Source organism: Podarcis bocagei (genome assembly GCF_964188305.1).
Source record: "Podarcis bocagei genome assembly, chromosome: 1".
In the NCBI taxonomy this organism is placed as follows: Eukaryota; Metazoa; Chordata; class Lepidosauria; order Squamata; family Lacertidae; genus Podarcis; species Podarcis bocagei.
Window position 1 is genome coordinate 56,546,007 of NC_138125.1, and position 12,056 is coordinate 56,558,062.

At 42.5% G+C, this 12,056-nt stretch overlaps 1 protein-coding gene across 7 annotated transcripts in view; it reads left to right on the top strand.

Moving 5' to 3' along the window:
* The window catches only part of LRRC4C (leucine rich repeat containing 4C), a 635,825-nt gene that overhangs the window by 532,854 nt on the left and 90,915 nt on the right, over positions 1–12,056 (top strand). The window lies entirely within an intron of this gene.

Here is a 12,056-nt window from a genome sequence, read left to right on the forward strand (position 1 = left end):
TGCTTGGACAGATTTCACTATGGAGGATATCTGCATAGCCTTCTGATACAAGAGGCGACACACATTCCCTTCCAATCAATAAATGTGATTTAGCTTAGCTGTGTAGTTGCATGCATGGCTAGATCTGTTTTATATAAAGGCAACAGTTTTGCTGCCTCCCAATCCAGTCCTGATAACATTAGGGACGCTTTCACAATGTTTGTGTGCAGAATTTCTTATTTCTAGTCACCTAGCTTGTGTGTTTTTTTAATGTTTCATTTCCTCAAATGCAAACTATATGTAAGTTGATATGTAAGGGCCACTGGTTTGTCCATCCTGATATCTGCCTAAGTCAAAGAAACTGGAAAATTGAGGATAGGTTAACAAAAAGGGAGCAATGTTTTATTTATCATTAAATTTCTATCCTGCCTCAAAGGCGAACAGAGCCAGCCATACACAGTTAAAAACATTGAACATTTTTAAACTTTTGAAAATACATCTAAGCAAAGCAAGTAAGTTCTAAGATGCCCAAAACCATCACATCTGAGCACTAAATACCTGGATGAACAGGAATGTCTTTAGATTTAGACTGAGACTATGTACACACCATACATTTAAATCACATCTCTCCCAGCCCTGCGAAGCTGTGGTTTATGCCTCACAGAGAAGAACCCTTAACAAAATACAGTTTCCAGGATTCTTGGTAGGGAATGCTTTAAATGTATAGTGTGTATGTATGTGGGGACAATGCATGTTGCCAAAGAGGGAGTCCCATAATTGGGGCATAACCATGGAGAAATATAGGCAATTTCTACTCTAGTCTCTAGCCCTTAAAGTGGCTTTCAGATTAAAATCACAATATAAGAATAAGAACAATGATATTCACTTGATTACTGAAACACAGGGGAATTTAAAAAGTCATCCACCTTGAATTGAACCTCTTTTAGGAGTCAATTCTGCAATCTGGGTGCTGCGACCAAGACGGACTGCTCTTGTGATCTGCCAAGCACGTTTCTGAATGTAGTGGAACATAAAGCATGGCCTCAGATGCATTGCCTGGGCAAGTTCACTCTGAATTGTGCCCAGAAATTAACTGGAAGCCAGCACAAATGGGGAAAAAAGTGATATACCAGGAACCACTTGGATTGCTGCTTTTTGCAGGATCTGAAGACTCCAAACAATCTTCAAATATAGACCCACATACAGTAGTCCAATCTGGATGTGACCAGAGCATAAGTGACAATGACCAGATCTGCAAGACTGGGGAAAGGAAGGAGCTGATAAACATCTCCAGAACATCCACCAGGACTTCCAGGAGCAAACACAAGGTCCAGGCATAAACCATCCAGCACAAACCATAGCTCCAAAGCTAGGTAATCTCTCCTACACTGAAGTGATGAACAGCACCAATGAATTGATTGGATGAAGTCAACATGCAATCCATCAATGTGGCCAGGCAACAGTTCAGGACCTAGGAAAGGAAGCAAGCTAAGATCTTCAACGTACAGAATACCTGTTATGAACATACCATATGTTTTATGTAAGGAACAGCTCTCCCCATATGAAGTGCAATGGACCCTGTGATCATCAACAGAGCCCTGCTTTGGGTGCCTCCTCTATGAGAGGTCTGGAGGGTGGCAACACAATAACAGGCTTTTCTGTGGTGGCTCCCTGCTTATGGAATGCCCTCCCCAGAGAGGCTCACCTGGTGCCTTGTTACATATCTTGTTACGTTCCACTTCTCCCAGGCCTTTGGCTAATTAAACAATCTATGGGCTTTTAAATGGTGTGTGTGTGTATGGTGGGTGTTCTTTTGGTTTGTTGCCTTGCTATGTGGTTATGTATGTTTATATTATAAATCACCCTGTGATTCTCGGATGAAGGGTGGTATAGCAATTTAATAAATAAAATTAAAATAATAATTGTATCCTTTTTGTGAAGAATTGCATTGACCACCACTTCTGAAGAGTGAATCAGTGCTTAAGAGAGGGTCTCTCCATTTACTGAAACTCATTGCTGGACTCTAACACAAAGATGGGAAAATATAAACTCCAGCATGGATTAGTACTTTGACAAAACCTGCCCTCTAGTTTCTTGGAACTTTTCTTGCTCCACAAAAGAGATGTATTCTGCTTCATTCCTGGCACTTCCAAATCTATTCCAAATTTCAGTGCGTGCAGGATTTTGAGTTTCACATAATATTAGTTTATGCTACTTGTGCATATTGTTGGCTACATTCAAGTAAGAATTTCCAAAACAACCACCATTCATTCATACTAATAAACTGAAATGAGATGCTAAAATGCTTCTATTTTACTTTATATGGAAAGTGTTGAGTGATTCTCCCTCTCCTTCCCCATTCCCTGCAAGCTAAAGTAGTTCAAGATCCTGTTTGCAGTTTTTAAATCACTGAAGTCAATAAACTTTTGCCTGCTGTTCACAATAAATAGGCTTGCCCATACGCTGAGTTCTGTAATGAATCATTGCTTACAGTACTAAATGGTTCTGTCAAAGAAGTATGCCCATCATTGCTGATACTGTATGGAATCTTGAGCAACAAAAGCTTGTGCTGTGCAGCTAATGGAAATTATTCATAAGTGTCCCCTGTTGATCAGATGTTTGGAAGTGTAGGACTTCTTGTTTAGTCTCTCTGCCACTGTGAAATCCAGATGGCTATACTCTCTGCAGCATCGCTTTAGCCATGAAGCTGCAGCTGTCCATGAATGTGTAGCAATATAAATGTTTTAGTGATGAGCTGATTGCTGTGAATTCACTCTTGGTAACTCCAAATGCCCTAAAACTCTGTCAGAATGCATTTTATTTTGGAGAATAAATATGTTGCTGCACTATTTGCTGGCTGGTAATAGTGCCCTTAAAGTTTGTGATTGTTGCCAGTCTCCCAAGATGGGGAAAAATGGAAGGGGAAGCAAAACACAGTAGAAAGTGGACAGCACAAGCAAGTGTATAAAAGAAGTTGTCATCAGTAGGAGATCTGGAGGGGTGCATTACATACAGTGGTACAGTGGTACCCCGCAAGACGAACGCCTCGCGAGACGAAAAACTCGCAAAACGAAAGGTTTTTTCATTTTCGAGTTGCCTCGCAAGACAAATTTCCCTATGGGCTTGCTTCGCAAAACGAAGCTTGCCCCGGGGACAGCGGGTCTTCTCTTTTGAAGCAAGGGGCGGCGGGGAGATCGCTTCTCCCCACCGCCCCTTGCTTCAAAAGAGGTCCGGGGGCAGCGGGAAGCGCTCCCGCTGCCCCCGAACCTCTTTTGAAGCAAGCGGCTGCGGGGAGATCGCTTCTCTCTGCAGCCGCTTGCTTCAAAAGAGGTCCCGGACCTCTTTTGAAGCAAGCGGCTGCGGGGAGATCGCTTCTCCCGGTGCTCCGAAGCCGGGCGGGGGGGGGGGGCGGGAACACCTGCCCCAGCCGCCGGGCTCCGGAGCGCTGCTGCGAAGCCGGGCGGGGGGGGAACACCTGCCCCAGCCGCCGGGCTTCGTAGCGCTGCTGCGAAGCCGGGGGGGGACACCTGCCCCAGCCGCCTGGCTTCGTAACGCTGCTGCGAAGCCGGGCGGGGGGGCGGGAACACCTTCTGAAGGCGGGCGGGGGGCGAAAGTCTTTGTCCCCCCTGCCTGCCTTCCCAGGGGCTTTTAAATCACCCCGGACAGCGGAGAAGTCCTCCGCTGTCCCGGGGCGATTTTAAAATGCCGCCCGCCAGCATTTTAAGATCGCCCGGACAGCGGAGAAGTCCTCCGCTGTCCCAGGGTTTTTTAAAATGCTGGGGGTGGGAACAAAAGGCCTTGTCCCCCCCCCCCAGCCTTCAGAAGAGGTCCGGGGACAGACTGTCCCCGGACCTGGTCTGAAGGCGGTTTCCCTAGGAACGCATTAATTGATTTTCAATGCATTCCTATGGGAAACCGTGCATCGCAAGACGAAAAAACCGCAAGACGAAGAGACTTGCGGAACGAATTAATTTCGTCTTGCGAGGCACCACTGTACCTTGGTTTTCAAACTTAATTCATTCCAGGAGTCCGTTCGACTCTCGAAACCGTTCGAAAACCAAGGTGCGGCTTTCAATTGGCTGTTGGAGCTTCCTGCACTCACGCGGAAGCCGCGTTGGATGTTCAGCTTCTGAAAAACATTCACAAACCGAAACACTTACTTCTGGGTTTGCAGTGTTTGGGAGCCAATTTGTTTGGAAGCCAAGCAGTGGCAAAGCTGCATGCTCCACTACTGGGGGCAGAGAGCAGATGGAGGCATGGTGCGCACCCCAGGGGCGTGGTATGCCACCCGTGGGGGTGTGGCACCTGGCACTTGGGGGGGCATGGCACGTGTCAGGGGGGAGCCGCAATGGCATCCTACAGTGGTGCTGGGGGCGGTCCGCTCGCTCTGCACTCCTGTTCCTCCACCAGTGGAGCCAAACCGTTCGAGTACCAAGGTACCACTGTATTTGTTTGGGTCAAAGAATGACAAAGGGCACTCTAAGATCTTTGCTCAACTCGGGGGGAAAGGCATTTACACAGATTCGAGCAAATGCTTAGTTTTATAAGGCTGCACTGCTGAGGGAGCATCAAAAAAGAACAGGCATAACTGTCACAAAGAAAAAAGAAGCTGTTATCACATGTTGGGTGAACAATATGCCCAGTGACATGGGCCAGATGGTATTTTTCAGGGAATGTTAGTTCTGGGCTTCCATATCACTCTGGGCTTTACTGAACACATAGCCTATAGGCCCTGGAGCATTCAATAAATAATAAATTCAAATGTGTAAGCATCTAGGAAAAATGTGAATGAACAGCATAATTTTTAAAGGAGAAATCAGGCTAGATCATTTTGAAAATGTGCAGCTGGAAAGTACTGCTGGCACGTGTGGATTTAAGTGCTGTCTAGCCCAGTCCTGTGCACTAGTTTCTTGCTTTATTTATTCACAGACGTTGCATTGCTCTTTACAAAGTGGTTTATAATGTAACGAGTACAAAAGTAATAATCAGTGAAAGCCAATAAAATAGCAAAACCACAACAATGCAGCTGAATATATCCGAGCTCTGAAAGATTCACAGATAAGCCAGAAATTATCGGATGAAATTATTTTTACAATACAGAATAAAATGTTCACATAAAAAGGGTAACCACAATGATTGTTTATGGGATTTTTTCGCCACCCATAATGCCATATATATTTAACTCGTGCTTTAGGTTTAACAAATGTACATTGGGGGATGGGAAATATGACATCTGACATTTTATCCCCTACACGTATCTTTAGTCTTTATTTACCTCCTGCTTAGATTTTTATAAGGTCACCCAGATGCCAGTGTGATGTGTGACCTTATAAATTATTATTATATACATATTTAATAAAAAACCTCAACTATATTAAATGCCAAAGCCATGTATCACAGAATAGTTCTATTAGAGATTTCCCACCACCACCCTAAAAAGAATGATTGAGTGTGAAAATTGTGAACATGAGTAAGATAAACAGCGTAGTCATGCAAAGTTTATTAGAAGGGGAAGGAGGGGTTGGAGCAAGAAAGCAATATTTCAAAAACATCTCTATTTTGAGAGCATGGGCAAACCCCCTTCTGCCCCCCCCCCCCAGCTCTCCTTAGAAGAAAAGGGGATATTCCTTTCCAAAGCCATCTATTGGAGTGTTATAGAGTATGGTCAAAGTCACATGTGCATTTATGTCACTTGGTCACTTATATCTCCATGACTTCTACTGCAGAGAGGAGCCCAAAATTTAATTCCCTCTTTTTCTCCAGTGTGATTGTGGTGATGTTGTTCCTTGTAAATTCCTCATCTTTTGGCTCTTTCCGCAGTTGGGTTTGGCAAAATAACAGCTCAGTCAGAGTCAGTGCAGTGGCAGTGTCACATTTCGTGTGCTTTCTGTGTGACTCCAAACAGCACACTGCTCGTAAACAATTGGTACAAGACAGTGGCGTAGCGTGGGTTGTCAGCACCCGGGGCCAGGCAAGTAATTTGCGCCCCCTAACCCGTGGATTTGCGCCCCCTAACCCGTGGATTTGCGCCCCCTAACCCTAACCCCCAGATGTTGCGCCCGGTGCGGCCGGCCCCCCCTGCACCCCCCACGCTACGCCACTGGTACAAGAGGGCATTGGTATTTGTTCCTGATATACTGATCTTTATTTACTGCTTGTAAAAAAAAAGGGGGGGTTACATGTATCTCTGCCTGTAGTCTGAAGTGCAACAGTTGATTGTACTGCCTAAGTCTGCATATGCTGGTGAGGCCTCAGATGTCAAAGTTAAAACAAGATTTCATTTTTGCCCCTTTATTTGTTTACCTGCGTACATTATGACCTATATAGCCACTATAATCTGCATCCTGATTTTATGCATCTTTATATTATTTCCTTTTCTGAAGGAAAAAGATACCTGTTTCTTTTCCCTCAAAAAATATGTTGCTCAATCTCAGGCTTCTTAATGAAAGGATGTTGCTATTTTTGCTGGAGGTTTTAATTTAGATCAGCACCCTTCCCTTGGATTTAGTTACACTTGTAAAGAAGCTAAAGGCCTTGTCCATGTGAGAGGTTGCCACACCTATGATGACTACCTTTGTTTATTGCCTCTCTGATATGGCCCAGTTTCCAGCAATTGTCATGACGCTCATATAGTCAACTACTCCCTGATAATAACATATGTTATTGGCATTCCGTGTCTGGGCTACTATGCAAGGCATAGAATTATTACCTCTAGGAAGTAATTAAGTTGGCATGCTTATTTGAATGACTTGATCTTTGTTTGGAGTGGTCTCCATCATAGAGCTTCTCCTTGATCTGAGCACTTGGCTCATTTACTTCTGCTTTGCAAGGTTTTGAGTTCTCTGTCATAGATGGATTGCCTTTCTAGACCATGACCCTCTTAGCCCGCCCAGTATCTTCCATCTGTAAAATAGTTTTCTAGAGTATCTTCTAATGCTGAATTCATGTGTTATATAAATAGGTTGTACAGATGACAACGAATGGTCTGTCTCTGAGATCATCTGATTGAGTCAAGTGGTTTTTAGTTTTTGCATATGGCGGTCTGGATTGTGGGAGGTTGGTCTTTGTCAGCCTTGTATCGTATAGGTTTTTTCCCATGGTGGTGGTAGACTTTTGAGTACTTGTAGCTGTGTTTTCTGTTGGCTCCTCCAATGTATGGCTGGATTCCATTGTTGTTTTGCACACACACCCTTGATGCAATCTACAAATCAGCTCCTACCTAACTCAACAGAAGCTTTCTGTGTATATCAGTTGATGTGGTCAATAACAAATTGCATTATTGCAATGTTGTGGCAGAAGAGAAATTTTCATTTCAGGTGGCTCAGCAACCATATGCGTGAATTGAGTCAAATGGGACTTACTCCCTGGCAAGTTGTTATCGGATTGCAGCCTTAGTTAGTTTACTTTTTAACAGGTAAATAATTGAGATAATCAGTGCTTTTTTTCTTTAAAAAAATTTGTTGTGGGGTACTCATTTTGTATTCAAGAAAATCACCATTTTATAGTTCAGTTTGGGAAAAATAAATACACTAAATGGACACAAGTACAAAGATTCACAAAATGTTTAAGGGTATGCATACCCCTGCATACCCCCAGAAAAAAACACACTGGAGATAACCATTAAAAGAATGCAATAGCAATTGTGTTCCTAAGGCATTCATTATCTTCTGGATATCGCAGGTGGGCCAAGTGTTGTTGTGTTCAGAACAGGTCCATCTTGCAGGCTTCCTACAGACATTTGGTTGGCCTCTGTGATAGATGGGCCATGGGCCTAATCCTGCAGGCTAGTTCTATGTTCTTATATTTTTATTCAGAGGCATACTTTATGACAGGTTTGGGCAGACTTCAGGCTTGACAGTTCTACTTTATTTTTTTGCTAAAACCTCAATATCTACCAACTAGAGCCAGGTGCAAAAGCCATAGTTAGGATTAAAGAATGGGGTGCCTCCGAGAACACTCTGAGCATATGATTTGGTTTACATTGCAAAAACTGAACTGATCTCACAGTCCTTTCACCCAAAAATCAACTCCTGGGTGTCAATTTTGCTTTATTATAATTAAGACTAATAATTGCTATTTATATAGCAGGAATACCATGAAAGTCTTAGAATCATAGTAGTAATTTTGTAGATCCCTCTTTAATGTTACTTGTCTGTTATATACCCTTATTGCTGGTGTAGTGCACATTCTCTGTGACTGTGCAATAAACACTCTGATGCTCTTCATGAAAATCAAGTGTATCATTGGTGCCTGAACTGCCTGTTTACATGTAACCCAGTCCAGAACCCATGGAATTCTGTATGTAACCCATGGAATTTCAGCCTCTGTAGTTTGTTACCTTATTGTTTTATTATTAGTTTATATAGAGGTCAGTTTGCCACAATATACACATAGAAAACAATGTGCTACCCAGTTGCTTCATTTTATTTCTTCTCTGCGAAGGCTTGAATTTCTGTGGTCTGTGAAGGATATTTGATGCTGTATGAATGTTTTTGCAATCCTCATTCTGGTAATCAATGAGATGTAAAATTGCAGCAGTTCCATGCTGCCTAGAGCCTATGCTGACAAACCTCATTTGGTTTGTCAGAAGGCATAAACCACTCATTAGACCACATCATTAGCTCAGTTTCCTTCTAATGTGAAGGAAAAGTGAACCAGGCCAGCTCTTAAGGTGATGATTTTTTTTCTTGCTTTTGTAACTTTAGAATAGCTGCAGTGATAGTGTAACCTGAATCTCAACATGGTCAGGAGCATCTGAATTAAAAACTGTCCCTTTGAGGAAAGAGTAATGTCCTGAATTTGGAAGCTATTGACCGGAACTTGAATAGTTTGCACCGAAAATGCTTTAGGATTATACCCTATTCTCCAAAGTTTGGAATGCTTTTTAACCCATTTTGTAACTTTACAACACATTTCAAGGTTGAAGCCTGCCATGGCTCCAGCCCAGACCACCACAACAGAGGATTTTACTTGTGAGTAAGGAAGAGATCTTTATTGAGACAAAGAAGAGATACAAGTTCAGCCATGGGTATCAAGTCACAGCTAGGCTAGAGGCAGTGATGAAAGTGTAGTCCAAGATCAGGACAAGGTGCTTAAAACTGCACAGCAGCAATGGAGCTCTCCCAACAGGTTGGCACATCCACTCACCAAGCTTCTAAAGATGGAGCAAGGCAAGATTACTCATTACACTCTCATGTCTTGCAGGACTGTTAAACATGCAGGTGTTCACTATTTTGGGGGGACATATCTGTTGCAGTGGGTCCTGGGTGAACAGGATGTGCCCTCCTCTTCTGACTACAGTTCATCTACCCCTAACAGTTGGTGGCTTCTAGGGTGCTATAAACTGTAGCTCTGTGAAGTCAGGACCATTAATGAACCTCAGTTTGCAGGATTGTTAAAGTGGTACAATGTTGCTTTAAATGTACATTGTGGGTGTGACCTAGAAGGTTAAAAAATGACATGAGGTAAAACTGAGCTCCTCCCATATGGCTGGTGCTTCTCAAATTATGCGCATGGCTCCCATGACACAAATGTAACATATGGCGTATTCCTACCCCCCTCACTGCATCTCTGAAAAGTATCTAGTGTGCCCTGTCGAAAGCCTGGTTGTGACTAACCATGCACAATGAATAATTGTACTAAGAAATGCCAGCATAGCCTCCATAAGTTGTAATTTTTGGTCAAATGATTCATAAGTCATTACAAATGAAGAATAATATTTGGATATTATAACTGATCATTTCATGAAAACACATCAACCGGGACAAATGGCTGAATTCATTGCATAAATACTTTGATTACTTTGCTCAGACTACTGAAGCAAAATGACACAGAAAGATGTTCAGGCATATGGAGATGCTGGGCAGGATTCAGCTGTCACAAGGGCTTCCCCTTGCACAATGGGGACCCCCCCCCCATCTTTACACCTCCTGAATTGGCTCTAGAGAGGCCATGAGATCCCCTGGAATAGTGTGAAGGGGAGAAGAGGGGGAATCAGTTGGTCTGGCAAGCCAAAATGCACCGTTCACCCTGATGCACCGTTCACCTTAGTGTGGTATTAAATTCCATTGAAGTTAATGGTCATAGGTAACTTAGGCTCATTAATTTTAATGGGTTTACACTGGGCAAGACTTAGTTGAATACAACCTTTTTAGCTCTTAAGCACCCTGCAAATTTTTATAGTATTTATAGACCATTTCTCAAACCGTTTTTATTTCTTCCAGCCCCTTAGCCTGTCATTTCTTTTGTATAAGAGCAGTATTCCGTGCTGTTTGTAGTGCAACATTGCAGTGACCAAGATCTAAGTTTTGTTTTCTTAATGGCTTCTGCTTCACCTCTCCTTTGCACTGAAAGAGGAAAGTTCATCATGTATATTTCTAAATGAAACCTTGATTCTACTGTTGTTGAAGACCTACTGAAATGGACCTAGTCATGTTTGGTGATGCTTTATTTTTAGGAGGTGTTAAAAGGCCATAGTCCTTTATACACATCCATAAACTGCTCATCTGACCACATTATTAGCTCAGTTTCTTCCAAAAGTTAAATGGAACCAGGCTAGTGGTTAAGGTGATGTTTAATTTGGTTTAGGATCTTCAGACACAACATGAGAATGGTGGGGGAAAGTATTTTTTATAGCAATATGTTTGTATTTTACCACCACTAAAATACCTATTTTACTCTTATATAGATGTGCACTGTGCTCCACAGTAAAGCAGTTACTGCGTATATAGTGTGAGGGGAAAGCCTAAGTGTATTACAGATCAATCCTATGGATCTTCACCAACTGCACTGATGTAAAGAAGCAGTTTTTGTTACAGCCTGTGGTATATAAAGCATCCCCATATTAATTTCTATAAAATACTGAAACCTCTTTAATTTGCTCAAAGTTTAATGACAATTAGGATATAACTGTTATGTCTCAAACATACAAGATTTGCATAAGGAACCTTCATGTCCCTAAGGCTCCCCTTGTCTGGCATCTGACAAAGTCATAGTCAGAGTATAGAAAAAACAGATGTTGTTTCACTGAACTACGACCCTACATCAGGATTCTTGGGCTTTTGGGTGTCAGATATGCCACAATACCTCACCTTTGTCTCACACCATTGGAATCAAGTAATAGTCTTGTGTGGGACAACTGGTAAAGCAGTAGTAATCCAGTCCTACTGCCAACATGAAGGGACCAGTTGGGACCATGCCCCAGCTTTGTGACTCCCATAAGATGCTGTGTGTAAAACAAAAAATTCAATACCTTCAGCACTGTTGTATTTCTACTCATAGACTGGTGGAATTTTCAGAATTATGTTTCTACTGTTGCCCTCTATTGGACAAGCTGTTAAAAAACTGTATTACTTGTCTTGAGAAAATTATGCTGTGACATTTGTTCTACAGACTTTAATGGGAGTAGGTCTGGTCATATCCATTTGGATACTATAGACACAGAGAATTCAGAAGTCATGTTAATGAAAGTCATATTTCTTCCACTATTGGTGTTGGTTTAACATTACCCTAAAACCACTAGAGTTTTTTGAGACCCAGAGAAGAGTCTATGTTAGAGAATCCCATGTATGAAACTAGCTCAGTTCAGATTAGATGGGCACCAATGATCTGCCATGACAACTTTTCTCCTTTGAAAATAATAAAGCAGTTCCCAATAAGGATGGAGGAGGAATTTGGTAGGCTTTTTACAGCAGATTGACTCAGTCCAATGGGCCAGAATTGGCTTGCAGATGGAAATGCAACACCCAGTCAGAGTTTGCAATGCCATTTTGGTGTGCAAAAATTGCTCTCAAAATTATGGGTTGCATCTGACAAAGTCATTATTCCCTCTGGACAACTTGCAACCACGCAATGGAACTTACCCTCCCTCTCTCCCCTCCAGGGGCACGTGGGGAGAGGAGAGGGAAGGGAAGTTCCATGGTGGGAACAGAAGTCATTCTCCATTGAACAATCTGAATTTGGGGTGAAATGTGTACAATTATGCAGTTAATAATGCATGCAGTTTAAATGCAAACTTTCCAAAATCAGTTCCAGGCTTCAAACACAGAGCAGGCCTATTTGTTAGTGCCAGCAAAAAT